This window comes from Onychomys torridus, chromosome 17 (assembly GCF_903995425.1).
Source record: "Onychomys torridus chromosome 17, mOncTor1.1, whole genome shotgun sequence".
NCBI lineage: Eukaryota > Metazoa > Chordata > Mammalia > Rodentia > Cricetidae > Onychomys > Onychomys torridus.
The window spans coordinates 50,745,362-50,762,484 of record NC_050459.1 but is presented as its reverse complement, the minus strand read 5'-3'; the positions used below and the strand labels follow the sequence as shown (position 1 = coordinate 50,762,484).

The following is a 17,123-nucleotide window of genomic DNA, read 5'->3' as shown; positions in this document are numbered from 1 at the left end:
ACCAGCCTCAAAGAGTCCCTGAAACTTACCAGATTCACAAACTCAACTTTCCCCACGAATATATATATAAACAGGACTTGTGAGGAGAGACTCTGTCCTGTAGAGCTGCTGGCAAAGTGTGCAGAGAGCTCCAGGTTTTGGTTTGCATGGATCATCCATGTTAAGATGTAGTGTCAGTGACCAGCTGCTGTTAAACCATCAATGCCCTTGTAAGGAAGCCCTAATTCACACCCCTGTAAATAACCCCAATGCCCTCACTCGTTTGCCCAGTCGGACTTCGGTGGAGTCCTTAGTTTGTCCTGTTGTCAATTCCCTATCTGGGGAACATAGACAAATATTTGTTCATGTCCCCCATGATTAGTGTCACACAACACACCGCCACACACAAATAGGAATTATTACCACTATTAAGAGACACTCAACTTAACCAACCATCAAACAAAAAATTTTGGCAACATATGTAGGTTTGTATGTGTGTGTGTGTGTGTTTAACGTTATTTTTTAAAACATTTGTGACAAAATATACAAACATTATTTTCTTTGGCGACCCCAATTCATAACATCTTGCAGACGTATGTATATTTGTGTTTTAATTTTACATATCAGCCATGGGTTCCCCTGTCCTCCCCCTCCCACACCCCCCCCCCCCAGCCCCTCCACCCCATTCCTCCAGGGCAAAGACTCCCCTGGGGATTCAATTCAACCTGGTGGCATTCAGTACAGGCAGGTCCAGTCCCCTCCTTCTAGGCTGAGCAAAGTGTCCCTGCATAAGCCCAAGGTTTCAAACAGTCAGCTCACGCACTAAGGACAGGTCCAGGTCCCACTGCCTGGATGCCTCCCAAACAGTTCAAGCTATTCAATAGTCTCACTTATCCAGAGGGCCTGATCCAGTTGAGGGCTCCACAGCTTTTGGTTCATAATTCATGTGTTTCCATTAGTTTGGCTATTTGTCCCTGTGCTTTTTCCAATCTTGGTCTCAACAATTCACACTCATACAATTTTAAAACAACATCAAAATTTGCCACTAAATTATTATATTAAATAAAATTTCAGGATCCAAGCCTTACATTTTTGTCTTATTTTAACACAGAAATCCTTTAACACTATATGGGATAAAATATCTGTAGTTACTGTACTCATTTTTTAATATACATTTAAACATTCATTTAAACTACTAAAAAATTTTAAATGAAAACTATAATTGTTTCAACCAAGATAAAATTAATTAGCTTTTCTATGTCAAAATATTTGAAAACTAACATAAAAGAGATAAAGGAGAATAAAATTAAATTGAGCAGAAACTATTAAGATAGTAAAAAGGAAATCTTTAATTGTGTTTCAAACCAAATAATATTATTTCATTGAGAAAGTCTAATTAACAGGCATGTATTGTATTCCAAGGTTTATTGCATAAATTATTTTATACATATTAATTGAAAGATTTAACATTGTATTCAGAATAAAACTAATTATAATAAGGAAAAGCTGTAAGCTTTATTTATGTAGCAATGGAATAAAAAGATCAATAAACACATATTAAATATATTTACTGTCCAAATTCAAACTCAGTGCATGGATGCTTACAAAAAGGGCTGTACTCAGATGTCATAAGAAGCCCATGATTCTAGTGTCCAGTATCTCACTTTAATTCTGAGAAAAACAAAATAATGTAAACAATGTGTCCTAGAACAGTATTTATAAATACTGTTGGTAGTGTTTATATGCCTTAAAATTCAAAATAATTTATCAAGTAAGTTTAGGGCTGCTGAAGGACAATAAAAACTAACGTTTTATTTTGAAGGAAAATCCCATTAGTTCACAATTTTAAAAAAAAATAACACTTGCAAGGCTTTCTTGAAGAGTTATAGCTTGCTGTGTTCCCATTTGACCATTTGGATTTAATTTAGTGACAGATTCACAGTGGATGACAGATTGCTTGGAAGTGACTAATGATGTCCTTTCTAACGTTCATTTGCTAACTGAGCACTAAGCTGCTGACGAGCGCATTTTCTACTGCTTGGATCTGATTTTTCTTCTTATTAGTTTAATATTTTTTTTAAATAAAGGTCACTGTGGTTTTTCACTAAAAGATCATGATATGAAATATTCTCAAGCCTGCAGTCTAATATTTTGAAAATTTAATTTACTTTTCAAACTCTGTAGTACAAATGGTGCTTTTTAACACACTCCTGTTTTTTTGTGGATTATGTTTGCAATAGAGTGAGTTTGAACTCTTTTGTATTCAATTAGTAGGAAAACTGCAATATTATCAATGGAAAAAAAAGAATAAATGTAACTCATTATTATGTCTTAGAACACTGTACAGTGTTCAACCAGACATGAGAAAAACCAACAAACATACAGTTGAATCAGTTAGTGTTACCCAGGCACAAAGTACGATGAGATACATAAAGACCACATTGAAAATCCCAAAAGCTTTGATTATAAACATTACATGTAAGCCAAAAATCATGCGCTCCTTAATGTCATTGAAGGGTGATGCATTCCATCTCCTGAGATAAATGATTCCAGTGGGCAGTTAGGTATTCTAAGGGGTGAGCAAAGGAAAGATTATTAAAACACCCTAAAAACAAGTGAACATATTTATGCTTTCAAATAAATTAAATTAATTCAGGTCTATAAATGTATAGATTAGCTGAATGAGATTCATGTTACCCTGATTTTAATAAACTCTGTTGGTGTTGTGGGCAATGAGGGAATCCATCTGAGCTGCTGTGACACACCACCACAGTCTGGGTGATGTATATTGCTCTCATGTCCATCTGAGATTCTGTGGCACACCACCACAGCCGGGGCAATATATAAATAACACTCAGTCCTGCCATGTTTAGAGACTAGTGAGGCCAAGGTCTAGATGTTAGTATGTTCTGATCTCAGGTCTTGTTTTTGCTTCCATGATGGCACCTAGAGAACTGTGCAGGATAGAAGAATTGTTCCACCGTTCCATGGCAGAAAGCAGAAGAAGATGAACAAAAGGCAACATACAGTCTTCCCTTGAGGTCCTTAAAGTAGATTGTAGAACTCTTAAAATCTACTTATTTCTTAGAGGCCCCACATCTAACACCTCACTTTAGCTGGGATTTCATGCTTAGATTTTGGAGGGGACACAATCAAACTGTACTAGCTAGTGAGATAGTGCTGTAACACCACCACCACCCACCCCCAACACATACACCAACACACTCCTAACACACACACATACACTAAATTATTATTATTATTATTATTATTAGTAGTAGTAGTAGTAGTAGTAGTAGTATTATTGTTTTAATTTTATACATCAGCCATGGGTTCCCCTGTCCTCCCCCCTCCCGCCCCTACCCCTACCTTCCCCCCAGCCCCTCCCCTCCATTCCCATGTCCTCCAGGACTTGAGCTGGCTGTTTGGAACCTTGGGCTTACCCAGGGACATACACTAAATTTAATAAAAGAAAAAAATTTTAAATAATATCAAGAGTTCACAGGATTAGGGTTTGAATCTTTCCTTTTTGGCTTCTATTGGCCCTTCGATATTTGAGAAAGAGAACCATTTTTTCCCTCTCCATATTTTCATGCATCAAACAAGTTGATTATAAATGACCTCAGTGAAGCTATCTACAGTGACTTCAGATGAGCATGTAAGAAGCACAGTCCCTAGGATCCAAAGTCCGAGAAAAGTAAGAACAAGATTCGGACTTCTGGGAAGTGTATTACATCACCCCAGCGTGTCTGTGCTGGGCATTCAACAGAACAGAGTGCTAACAGGCAAGTGCCCAGCACTAAGAAACAGAGTCCTCCTACCTTCAGGAAACGTCAAAGGTGCTCCTCAATTACTTCCCAAATGATGAAATTAGGTGGGTCATATTATTGTTGTTTTCTTTAAAACTCTAATAAAGCTTAATTGAATAACTGTGATAAACATAAGAATCTTTGTGCTGTGTATTTGGGGGCTACAAATAGTGTATATTTTACCTACAAGACTTTCTTGTGAGAGTCCCGCCAGTGATCTTGACATCCTAAATTAAATATGTTAATAAGCACCTGACTAGCTGGGCTTTTAATTAACTACTTTCTAAAGTGCTTGATTTCTCACTACTGTGATGTCCTTAATTATTTAAGCTATCACTTAATGCTAATATATTCAGGCCCCTGCTAAGAACTCAGAAGATTGGACTCTATATTGATGTTCAGTTTCTAGTCTAACTTTAGTTTAGTTTTCACAATCTAGATGTCAAAACTTGCCAAGTGGAATATGTGCTCTTTCCCCTGTTGTTTCCTAAATAAATTACATATAAATGTTCAATCAAAAGTTTTGTTGGATTAAAGGAATGCTGGGCTATCCATCACTCATATTCATTTAAACATCGGCATGCTGGTAACCCTACTTTCACAACTTAATAACTTATAACTTATAACAGCTTCTAAGTGTCTGTGAGTATCTCTTTGCCACAGCCTTATAATACCTGCACACATAGCATTACCTTTTCAATGTCTGTATTTTAATTTTTGGTAGCTAATTTTAAACGTTTTAGTGAAAATAAAATATAACACTGAGGACTGTTGTTCTTTGCAGAAGATATTGTAAGGGACTTGAAGCTAAGTGACATACATCTACAAGTGTTCACAATTGCCTTCAAAAGGCAATGTGTGGAACTCAGAGAGAGCTCCAGTCAGGTTCCTCCTTTCAGCACTGAGAAAAAAAAAAAGCAGAAGCACTTGAGATGTTCTAAGCACCCTGACAGCATTCCTGATAATATTTACTACTGTGTAACTGTCCATGATGTGATTTTACTGTGATGCGTGTTGGCTGTGTTCTGCCTGCTCATTATTGTTTATGTTAGGCATTCTCATCATCTATGTTTTCAACTTCTTTATGTTTTTTACCTAACACATCTAACAAAAAACTCTCCCAGAAAGAAAATATGCTGAAAGCTTTTCACCATCTTTTTAGAATTCTGCATCCATGAATGAACAAACTCAATGCAAGTCCAAAGAGGCTACCATTCCATTCCTTGAACAAGAATTCATATTCATATGTCCATAGGTTTCCAAACTGAAAAACGTGGTATAAGAAGGACGCAAGCAACTTTCAGGAGTCTTGTAAGAGTAGACAGAGACAGCTAGCAGCCTGGACAGTCACCTAATGTTTCTCAGTATCGTTGGTGCATTCAAATTGGCTACAGGCCTAGAGTATCTGACAGACCATTTTCAGAAGCAGGAATTCTGAAAGACCATCTTACCCTGTCTTGGCAAAGTATGGTGGTTGCTTTCCTCGCTGGTCTAGGGGCTAAGCTAGGGAACTGAGACCAGACTAGCTGTTCCCTTTTTCCGGAATGGAACCGTGTAGATGTCCCTTGGTTAAATGTTTTTTGCTTGATATTGTTTGCACTTATTGTAATTCCAACTTATCTAAGTCATTATCCTTCATTACTCCTGGACAATATTTGATAACCATCTCTTTGTATATAGTCTTGTATTAGGTTAGAACTTTCTTATTTAGACAAAAGGGGGAGATGTAGTGGATAGCCATCCCAGCATTGGCCTGGGAGTTCCAATCCCCATTGAGGCTTCGGTAATGATCACACCCACAAGGCGGGGCAGAGGAGGGAGCAGAAGACTGAGGATGTGGAGGAGGTCACGCTCTTGGTTCCGGGACGCTGGACACAGGAGGTAGACCGAGCAGAGTTCTCCAGAGAACACCGCCGGACTGTGCTATACCTTTTCCAGACCCTGCAACCTACCCCTTCATTTGTAAGTTAGCCCACAAAATAAATATCCCTTTTAACTATGTGGAGTGGCCTTAATAATTTCACCAATAAAACTCTGTAGTAGTAAGCTTTCATACTTTTTTTAAAAAGGTTTTTATTGCTACTTATCCCACCACATCCTCCCTCTTCTACCCTGTCCCCTCATTTTCCCATTGTGATTTACTCCTTCTTGCTCTGTGCATCATACCTGCCGCAAGCCATTTCCCTTTCCTTGGTAGGTTTTCTCCCATCGCCTCTGACTAGTTTCATTAACTCCATGGATCTAGAGACTCAAAGCTAAATATCCAAAAGGAAAGCAAATTAGTGACATTTGTCTTTCTGGGTCTAAATTACCTGACTCAGAATTATTGTTTCCAGTTCCACCAATTTGCTTGTGGATTTCATATTTCTTAATAACTGAATAATATTGTATTATGTGAATGTGTCACATTTTATATCTTTTTATTATTTCATGGACTCTAGGCTCTTTCCATTTCCTAGTTATTGTGAATTGTGAATAGAGTAGCAAAGAGATATCTATATTAGGATTCAGAGTTATTTGGGTAAATCTCCACCCTGATTTACTGATTTCCACAATGGCAACAGCAGTTTGCCTTTACTCAGTGAATAACTCTTTTGCTTTCCTGAATCCACATCCACATCTCCACATATGCCCCTTTTCTCCTCCTCCTCCTCCTCCTCCTCCTTCTTTTTCTTCTTCTTCTTTTTTGTGGTAGCCATTCTCATTGAGATAAGTAGAGTTTTCTAGGTAGTTTTGGAGGAGATTATCTGGATAGGTTATAGTTTTAACTTCATCATTCTGGTTACAAGACTTACAAATAGCATGTTTAAAAATGCAATCTATAAATGGCTTACTTATTAAGTTCAAACAGAAAAGGCACACACCTCTGAAATTGTATATTTTGTTTCAAATTTAATTAGAGTTCTTTAGACTTACATTGTGTCACAATGATATATAGCTTTGTCCCTGCAATTTTTAGTAAAATCCTATATTACTATTGCGAAAGTATCATTTTTTTCTGTTCAATAGGTTGCTTTTTGAGATAATTGAATCAGAAGTACTTAACAATTTTATATTTTTTACCCAGAGTAAAATAAGCTTCTAAGTTATACCATCTTTTAAAAAAACAATAATTATATATGTATTAAATTTTTAGGTGAGATTAAATGTAGTTCTGTGAAGAAAAACAATGATTCCTGTAGCTCCATATTCCAAGATAATTATTGGTGAAAGACTTGAAATATTGAAGATTTAAAGAGCATTATCAAAGGCTGCTATCAGTATCTTGTAAAGAGAATCATGAATACGTCTCTTGTGCAAGTTTATTTGTGTCATTAATTGTTAATCCTTACATGAAAGCTTTAGGTATGAACACTGGGAATTAGAAAATGATTCTCTGACCTTGTACATTAGCAAAACTAGTGAAAGAGCTCTATCCACGTGCACAGGAGCAGACTTTGGAGACCCCATGCCTTCCTGAGTTCTTCCACACCTCTAACTGCCTAACAGCCAGGCCACACGGGTGCACTCTGCCGCCTCAGAAGATTCTGCACTCATGTCCAAACAGTCTGTATACAGACTGTGCACACTGTCCTTGTATTGACTCTAAAACTATCCGTGGCTTCCTCACCTGACGCCTCCTTCAGACAAGCAAAGAATCGAAAAGCTTCCTTCATCACAGTGCTAAGAAGTCTGATTGATTGCTCCCAGGGTAAATACTGTAGGGTTACATCCATTTCTTTTCATGACATTCTAAATTTCCGCGTGACCCCACTCTTTATTTGTTTGTGTGTTTGTTTATTTATTACATCCTGACCAAAGTTTCTCCTCCTTCCTCTCCTCCCAGTCAGTCTTTCCCCATCTTCCCTCTCCACCTCCGGTCACTCCTCCTCCATTTCTCCTCAGAAAAGGGCAGGCTTCCCATGGATATCAACCAATTATGGCATATCAAGTTGCAGTAAGACCAGGTACTTCCTCTCCTAGGTTTTTCTTGTGGTTCCTACCATCCTTCATCCCTCTCTTTTGCAGTATTCCTGAGCGAGCTCCACCTAATATTTAGCTGTGGGTCTGTCTTTGCATCTGTGTCTGTCTGTTTCTGGGCTAAGCTTTTCTCATGATAATGGGGCTAGGCACTAATCTATGATTGTAGAAAATATCATTATGAATCACTTCATTGGCTTTTTTATTTTTTTATTTTTGCCAATATTGTTTGGTTCTACCTTAGATCTCTGGACTGCCCAGCCTCTGGATCCTGGCCTGCCTCTCATGGTATGGATGTCAAGGGGGACCAGTCATTTCTTTGGCCACTCTTAAGATTTCTGCACACCCCTACTCAAGCACATCCTGTAGACAGGATAAACTGTAGGCCAAGGGTTTAGTGGCTGGGTTGTTGTCCGGCCTCTCCACTGTAAGTCTTGCCTGATTATAAGAGATGGCTTCAAATTCCTCTTACTAAGAGTCTTAGCTAGGGTCATCCTCATAAATTTCTGAGGTTTTCATTGCATTGGGTTTCTAGTTAGTCTCAGATATCTCACCTACACACAAATTCAGTTGTCTTTCCCAGTACATTATCCCTCCATCCTGCCCCAACCTGATTACCTCTGTTACCATCCCCATCCCCCCATACAGAACCCTCTCCCCATCCACCAGCAATGTCTATTAAATTTCCTCTTCACAGTGAGATTCATGTGTCTCCCTTCTAGCCTTCCTTGTTAACTAGCCTCTCTGGGTCTGTGCATTGCTACATGGTTTATAGATAATATGCACTTGTAAGTGTGCACATACCATGTTTGTCTTTGTGTGTCAACATTACCTCACTCAGAATGATCTTTTCTAGATCCTTCCATGTGCAAGCAAATTTCATGATGTCATTGTTTTTAACAGCTAAGTAATACTCCATTGTATAACTGTACCATGTTTTCTTTATCCTTCTTGTGTTGAGGGATATCTAGATTGTTTCTACTTTCTGAATATTACAAATTAAGTGGCTATGAACATAGTTGAGCAAGTGCCCTTGTGGAAAGGTGGAGCATCCTTTGTGTATATGCCCAGGAGTGGTATAGCTGGGTCTTGAGGGACATAGAGTCCCAGTTTTCTGAGAAACTGCTGTATTGATTCCCGAAGTGGCTATACATTTTGCACTCCCACCAGCAATGGATGAGTGTTCCCCTTGCTCCACATCCTCTCCAGCATGAACAGTTATTTGTGGTTTTGATTCTGACAGGTGTAAGATGGCATCTCAGAGTTGTTTTCATTTGTATTTCCTTGATAGCTAAGGATATTGAACATTTCTTTAAGTACTTCTCAGCAATTTAAGATTCCTCTGTTGATAATTCTCTGTTTAGATATATACTGGTTTTTTAAATTATATTATTTGGTTTGTTGATGTCTAGTTTCTTGAGTTCTTTATATATTTTGGATGTCAGTCCTTTGTTAGATGTAGGGTTGGTAAAGACCTTTTCTCATTGTATAGCTGCTGTTTTGTCCTTTTAATGGTACCCCTCACCTTACATAAACTTTTCAGTTTCATGAGGTCCCATTTATTAATTGTCAGTCTTAGAACCTGTGTGATTGGTGTTCTGTTCAGGAAGTTATCTCCAGTGCCAATGTATTCAAGGCAAATCCCCACTTTCTCTTTTATCGGGTTCAGTGTATCTGGGGTTTTTTTAAATAATTTTTTATTAAAAAAAAAAGTCTCTCCTTTTACATACCAACCCCTATTACCCCTCCCTCCCCTTCTCCTGCTCCCTCCCACCTACCCCCATTCTACCCCCATCCCCTCCCCGAAGAGGGTAAGGCCTCCCTTGAGTACTCAATACAGTCTGTCATGCCAAGTTGGGGCTTGACCTAGCCCCTCCCCCCTGCATCAAAGCTGAGTAAGGCATGGCACCCTACAGACCCAGAAAGACAATCACTCATTAGTGAATATTAGACACAAAGCAAGGGTTAATCAGGCTACAATCCACAACCCTAGAGAAGCTAGGTAAAAAAAAAAGGAGGACACTAGGAGTGACACACATGGATCATCACCCCAGGAAAAGGAAAGGGTTAAGATCTCCTGGGTAAACTGGGAGGGAAGGGGAGGGAGGGGTAGTTGGGAACATAGGACTCCAGATAGCTGAGTTGGGGGAGAGACAGACGGGGAGGGAGAGCAATGAAAGAGATACCTTGACAGTGTGTACCATTAAGGGGATGGGGAGAAATCTGCAGCTAGGGAAAAACCCCGGGAACTCACAAGATTTTCCCCAGCCAAGATTCATAGCAATGGTGGAGAGGCTGCTTGAACTAGCCATCTCCTGCACTCAGATTGGTGTCTACTCTAATTGTCATCATAGAACCTACATTCAGTGACTGATGGAAACAGATGCAGAGACCCACAGCCAAGCACGTGAAGAGAGGAAGGAAGGATTATAAGAGCAAAGTGGGGTGCCAGGATCATGCTGGGAAAACCACAGAGACAGCTGACCCAAACTAGTGGGAGCTCATAGACTCTGGACTGACAGCTGGGTAGCCTGCATGGGACCGCACTAGGCTCTCTGAATGTGGGTGAAAGTTGCATGGCTTGATATGTTTGTGGGTCCTTTGTCAATGGGACCAGGACTTATCCCTGGCTTTTCAATGTATCTGGTTTTATGATGAGGTCTTTGATACACTTGGTCTTGAATTTTGTTCAAGGTGATATATATGCATCTATTTGCATTCTTCTACATGCTGATATCCAGTTAGACCAGCACCATATTTTGAACATGCTTTCTTTTTTCCACTGGATAATTTAGCTTGTCAAAAATCCACATAGGTGTGTGGATTTACTTCTGGGTCTTCAATTCTATTCCATTGAACAATCTGTCTGTTTATGCCAATACCATGTGGATGTCTATACACTACAGTTGTTTGTTGTTGTTGTTGTTTTGGTTTGGTTTGGTTTTATTTTAACCATTGTTCTATAGCATAGCTTGAATTCAGGGATATTGATACCTTTTATTGTACAAGATTGTTTTAGCTATCCTGGGTTTTTGTTGTTGTTGTTGTTGTTGCTGCTGCTGTTGTTGTTCTTCCATATGAAGTTGAGTATTGTTCTTTCAATGTCTGTAAAGAACTGTGTTGGAATTTTGATGGGAATTGCATTGAATCTATAGATTGCTTTTAGTAAACTGACATGCTGTCCTTTTGTTGGTAACATTAAAGGACTGTGGTCTCTAGGTTGCTGTTTCCTCCAGGGCTATTGGAGTTTCCTGTCTGGTACTCTACTATTTTTTTAAAGATTTATTTATTATGTATACAGAAAAGGGTGCCAGATCTCATTGCAGATGGTTGTGAGCCACCATGTGGGTGCTAGGAATTGAACTCAGGACCTCTGTAAGAGCATTCAGTGCTCTTAACCTCTGAGCCATCTCTCCAGCCCCTGTAGTCTACTTTTCTATTGACTAAGACTTTCATTGTAAAAGGTACAGCTAACATAAGATCCATTACTTTTAAATTTATGAAACTTTTCATGAGAAGAATGATCTCAACAATCTCAGAGAACAACTACAGCTACAAAAATTTTATTGAAATGCAAAACACATGAGAGTCTTGTCAAAGTAAGAATTAGTTGTATGTCAGTGTCCAAACCTGGTGAAATTTTTCTCTTTATTTAAGAACAGTCTGCAATAAAATGTTCACCTAAATAATTATGATTATGAAATTTTTGATTGCAATTATAGTTCCTTCAATAAATTTGCTAACATAGTTTCTAGGATATGTGAGATGCATTAATGGGAATATTATTATAGCTTGAATGAAGAAACAGAAAATACTCAGAAGACACTTATATTGCTTTACTTTTATATAATTATCAGTATGTTTCAGTTAAATGAAACATTGAATATCTTACTGGATACAATTAATGCTTTTCAATGCACTTCATCTGCCTGTTTTCAAGCCTAGAAACAAAGACCCATTATTTGAAACATAGATATTATTAATAGTGTTGGAAACATACTACAAATTTGCCTTTTAAAATCTCATTTAACAGAATTATCTGATGTTTCTGTATTCCAATTACTAACAGAGTAAGAAAATTTTGGTAAGCTTTAAGATGTCAGTGTGAGATGGATTGAAAGAATGTATGATGGGAGTTTGCCAAGACATATATCTGCTTTCCCTACTGAGAGAGAACTCTGCATTCTTATGTATGACTTACAGGAATTAAACTACTTAGTGGATTTATGAGTCGCTATTAATGTTTTCTGTGAGTTTATATTTATATGTGAACTTATTTTAATGCATTAATGTTAATTCTTTTACATTAGAATTAATTAGATGGTAGCAGAAATTAAGTCATCTCCTTGACTCCCACAGAGGGTGATGGTAAGAGCATTGCTAGAACTTGATGGTATGATTTGTAGCATAATACTTTACTCTGCAGTTGTGATATCAAATGGCATAATCTTTGAAGCTCTAAAATTGGATTCTAATTTCTAACCATCTCCAAACTTTCTTAATAACCATATTAATAAAGCAGTTTAAATTTAATATGACACATAAACTTTTAATAAATAAAACAATGAATTTAATTGCTCTGGAAATAAATATCTCTTATTCTCTTCCCTTTTCCATATATGAGCACAGTAAGTATAACAGAAAATTTAAAATTATTTTACCTTTAGAATGTCCTAGCCTGTCAAGAGTTAATTTCAGCTGTCAGTTTGACACAAACTTAGAGTGATCTGGGAAAAAGAGAATCTCAACTGATGGGCTGTCCTAGATAGATGGGCCTGCTAATTGGTGTAAGAGACTACTGTGGTAGCGCCATACCTAAGACGGTGGGTATGGATGTCTAAAAAGGGAATCTGAGGAGGAAGAAGGAAACATGCCATGATCAGCATCCCTCCAGTTCTCTGAGATTCAGTTCCAGTGTCTCCTAACTGACTTCTTTTGATGATGGCCTGTAACTTGGGAGTGTAAGCCAGATAAACCTTTTTATTCTCCCAAGTTGGCTTTGGTTGATGTTTCATCACAGCAACAGAAATTAAGGAAGAAAATATCTCTAATGGGACTTTTCATTATTATGAACTCTTTCAAACTTCTTTTCTAATTGCATAATAGTTATTTGTAATTATTTCACTGTTCTATTTCTGAAGAAATATGTATCATAAAGATTTCTTCACAACATGTCTTTAATAAAATGAAAGAATAATTCCATCTGAAAAACAAAGCATTTTTCTGGCTGGTAATAATACATATCCACCAGAGAGAAAACAAATGCTCTTCAATTATAACAGGATTGGGACAAAAAGAGTTCATGTTTATTTAAAATAATTATTCTTGACTTAAGTGATACTGACTGGTGGTGATATGAAATGTCAAAATTATAGGGCATCTGTGCAACAGAGCTTTTGTTAAAAAATTAGTGAATATTAAAATGGCAGTTACGAAAAATGACTGATGGTAATAATGTGCTGCTATTATTCATATCCCATTCAGAGCATGCTCATCCATGATGGGGAAAGTGGGGAAAGTGATTATTTTTTTATCTGTTGAAGGGCTACTCTGTCATTTTCAAAAGGAAGTTACTTATCTGCTAGAGGTTTGTGATTTGAATTTTCTTTTGAGGTAAAAGAAAGGAACTGACAGACAGGTCAGAATTTATTCTTTATTATTGTAAGATAAACCACAAAATGTGTTCTTGTTGAGCATTGGCAGCAACCTAAACACCTAGCCTAAAGAGGGTCTACATCAAAAGAATAAATTCACTTAATCTCAAAAAATATTGTAAAAGAATATGTAATGACATAGAAATACAATTATGGTAATTTATAGTTATGAATTTGTTTTTAATATGTAGTTGATTTTCTATCATGGTTACTCTGACATTTCCAAAGTTTCCATTGGTTTGCACACATTGATTTAAAATATCAACTGAGCCTAAACTCGGAAAAGACCTTGCTCTCAATTCCATATAAATTCAAGTCAGGTAGTATTGGAATTGGTGAAAGAAAAATTTAGCATTTGAATTATCCTTTATTAATTGTTTCCATGCATTTGAGGAAACTACATATGAGTTATTTGCAAACCATACATTTTATCAGTATATTTTTAATGGTTGGAATATATGATTTATCTGCCACCTGGGTCCCAGAATATCATATTGTTCTTCATGTAAATATTATATAAAATAAGTGATTACATCATCATTATGAGTTAAATAAAGGAATCATTGTTGTAATAATATAGCTACACATGTGTACATGTGTGTGTATATTTATAAGTATAAATATGTTTCTTGGGTAAGATGTTAAAAGTCTTGACTCAATGGCCCATGAATTTTTTTTTATTTTGTCTCTCCTGTATATTTCTAAAAAGTTTTACATTAATATGTTTATGTTTTATTTTCTTCTTTGAGATAAGGTGTGGCTATGCATATCATTCTGACTTGTCCTCACCATCCTGATCCTATTTCCTCAATTCTAGTTGTGGTAAAAACACATTCCACTTAATCTACATAGATTATTCTTTTAATGAAGACTTACACTGCACATCTAATGTGATTGAGCAATTACCTAACAGGCTCAGGTAAAGGAACATTTGGTTCCCAGTTTATGGCTCTGTTTTGGAAGGTCACGGTGGAAGCATCAGGAAGCAGAACCTTGTGGGCCAAGCACCGAGCTGGGGTGGGAGAGGAAGATGACAGCTTGTCCTAATTCCTGCTCAATGTCTCTGCTTCCTGAGGGTAAATGGAATGTGGTTCCCTAGCTTCCTGATCCTGGAACTATGCCTTCTCTGCCTGTCGCCATGTCCTCCCCACCATGATGAACTCTATCCCTATGAAAGGTTACCCAAACAAACCCTTTCTCCCCTAAGTTACTTTTGGTCAGGGTTTTGTTTGTTTCTGGGCTTTTTATTTTTCTTTTTGTTTTTGGAATTTTGCCCCAGGAACAGAGAAGTATGCAATACAGTGAGTAATTAGGTCTGTCTTAGTTGAAAGCTGTTTTTAAAATTCTATTGATTAAGAATTAATTAAGTAATTCTACTAAGAATTTTACTTTCTTCCTTAATTTTACCATATTTCTATAAGTCTTTGTTCATTTACAAAGATAACTCAAAAATAAAAAAAAATAATCTCCAGATTCCCACATTGCATCCTAAGAATCCAATTAAATTTTAATTGTATTTTGCTTAAAATACAGCTAAATATTTACATGTAATTGTTGTTCCTTATAATAGTAACCCTACATATGTGCCTCCTTTCTAGCTATGTGATTTTATCATCTTATATGAAAGTAAGGTAAAACTTCAGGAATAGATCTATGAATATTTTTCACTCACCATTAAAATACAATATGACTGAAAAATCGAAGCATATGCTTAAATGAAGACTAATTTTACTTCTCTTTGAGCATTTTTCTTACCCTGTGTGCACTAGTGACTTGATTCAGCCTTGGCCAGGGAAAATTTTTTATTTTTCTCTACACATAGCTGAAGATCTTCCTCCTGTATTCTCTCCTCTTATATCACTTGTCCTGACTTATCAAATAAACCAGCCAATTCCAACAGACTCAGCTATTGGTTTTTCCTGGAACATTATTGTAACATAAATAGTGCCACAACAATACAACAATATCAGTAATGTCAGCTGCACTTATTGGATTGTGTCCCTGGTTATTATAAACACACATTTTTCTGTCCCTTGGATCTAACAAATGCATGTATTTTGGTGCTTTGCAAGCTTTGGTAGTATTTGAAGGTTTAGGCAAAACTCTAAGTCAATGCTCTCTCTGAAAGTTATATCGTACTTGGATTGCAATGCTGTTATTATCCTCTCAAGAAAATGAATTCCAATCAATTTTAATTTTATAAAATTGATTTCCTAGCATAAGTTTATCAATATGGACAGAGATCTACCAGGAAAGTATCAAAAATAAATATCGATAAAGTGATAGATTTGCAACATTATATGATCAGTGGGGGACAATACATCATTATCCCTGAAATACTGTCTTGCAGATGAGCAAAACCAGCCACTATGGGGTATCTTAAAATCTATATTGTTAACAATAAAGCCCAGAGGGGAAGTCTATAGACAGAGAGGTCAGAGAAGAAAGACTTTGTAAGAACCCAGGCCTTCTGGCAACTGCTTAAAGGCCATGACAGGCTTAGAAGGTGGACTGTTTAAAGCAGGAAGTATCAACAAAAGGAAAGAGATGATAAGAGAATTCCCTGGAAGGAAGCAAGATTGGGAAGGTGTGAGTGTGATGATACAGAAGTGAAATAGAGGAAGTAGGCTTCCTGAGCCCCCAGAAAGGATGGATCACTTGTGAACAAGTCTCTGTGAGGATCAGGCTTCTTGGGGAGCATGTTTGTCACAGACACAGTCACAGGACCAATTGCCTTGAGTGTGCATTTCTGCTCACCAGGAGTGCCAGACCAACATTTTGCAGGAGAGCGGTTGCTTTTGTGGGATGAAAAGTAAAAGGACAAAACCCTCTAGAAGGATTCTTGAGACAACAGCAAACAAATTCAACTGGTGCACACAGAGGGGAATAAAAACAAAGCAGTCTCCTCTGCTTGTTGGGAGCAGACAGAAAAGAGGGTACTTGGGATAAGTCACATGAAATTTCATGGTTTCTGCAAGTACTTTCAAATTATGAGCATTTGTTTTTCTTCAGTTCCCCTTCTTACAAATAGTATTGAAATGTATTTTCACTTTCCTTGTTTTCCTATAAACATATGACCTTATTTAAGTACACACATTTTCTTCTGACACACTGGAATGGGGAGACTTTGCTTCTAACTGATGGTTTCATCACATTTGGCCATGAATTGAGTTGTTTCATAGGGATGAAACACACTTTTGGGCTGGTGAGATGGCTCAGTGGATAACCGTACTTTCTACTGAGCCAGATAACTTGAATTCAACACCCAGGACTTACACACTAAAAGAAAAACAGCTCTTACAAGTCATCCTCTGACCTGGCATGAAAACCATGGCCCATGTGAGCAACACCACATATTCCTAAATGCATTGAAATAAAAATTGTAATTATAAGCATATGATTGAGAAACAGTCCTCCAAAACATGGAAGGGATTTCCTTCTGAATTTTTCATTTGATAAGAAACTCATGTGAAAAACATTTTAAAGCTATTTTATACTAGTAAATCTATGCAAGATTTAGGGGACAGGAGAAACTTGCTGATACCCACTTCCTTAGCCGAGTCTTTGGCTTTCCATCATCTATGTTAGCAGGTCTGTTGTTGTCCTTGTTATTAATGTCCTAATTGTCCAGCAATTAATGAAAAAGAGACCACCTTTTGAAATGAGAGCAAGGAGAGGAATATGGGAGGGTGAGGAAGGAGGAATGGGAAGGGGAAAATGT

The 17,123-nt window shown here is 37.3% G+C and overlaps 1 protein-coding gene across 1 annotated transcript in view; it reads left to right on the top strand.

The window, feature by feature from the left end:
* The window catches only part of Galntl6 (polypeptide N-acetylgalactosaminyltransferase like 6), a 1,096,110-nt gene that overhangs the window by 518,006 nt on the left and 560,981 nt on the right, over positions 1–17,123 (top strand). The gene's annotated exons all lie outside the window — the stretch shown is intronic.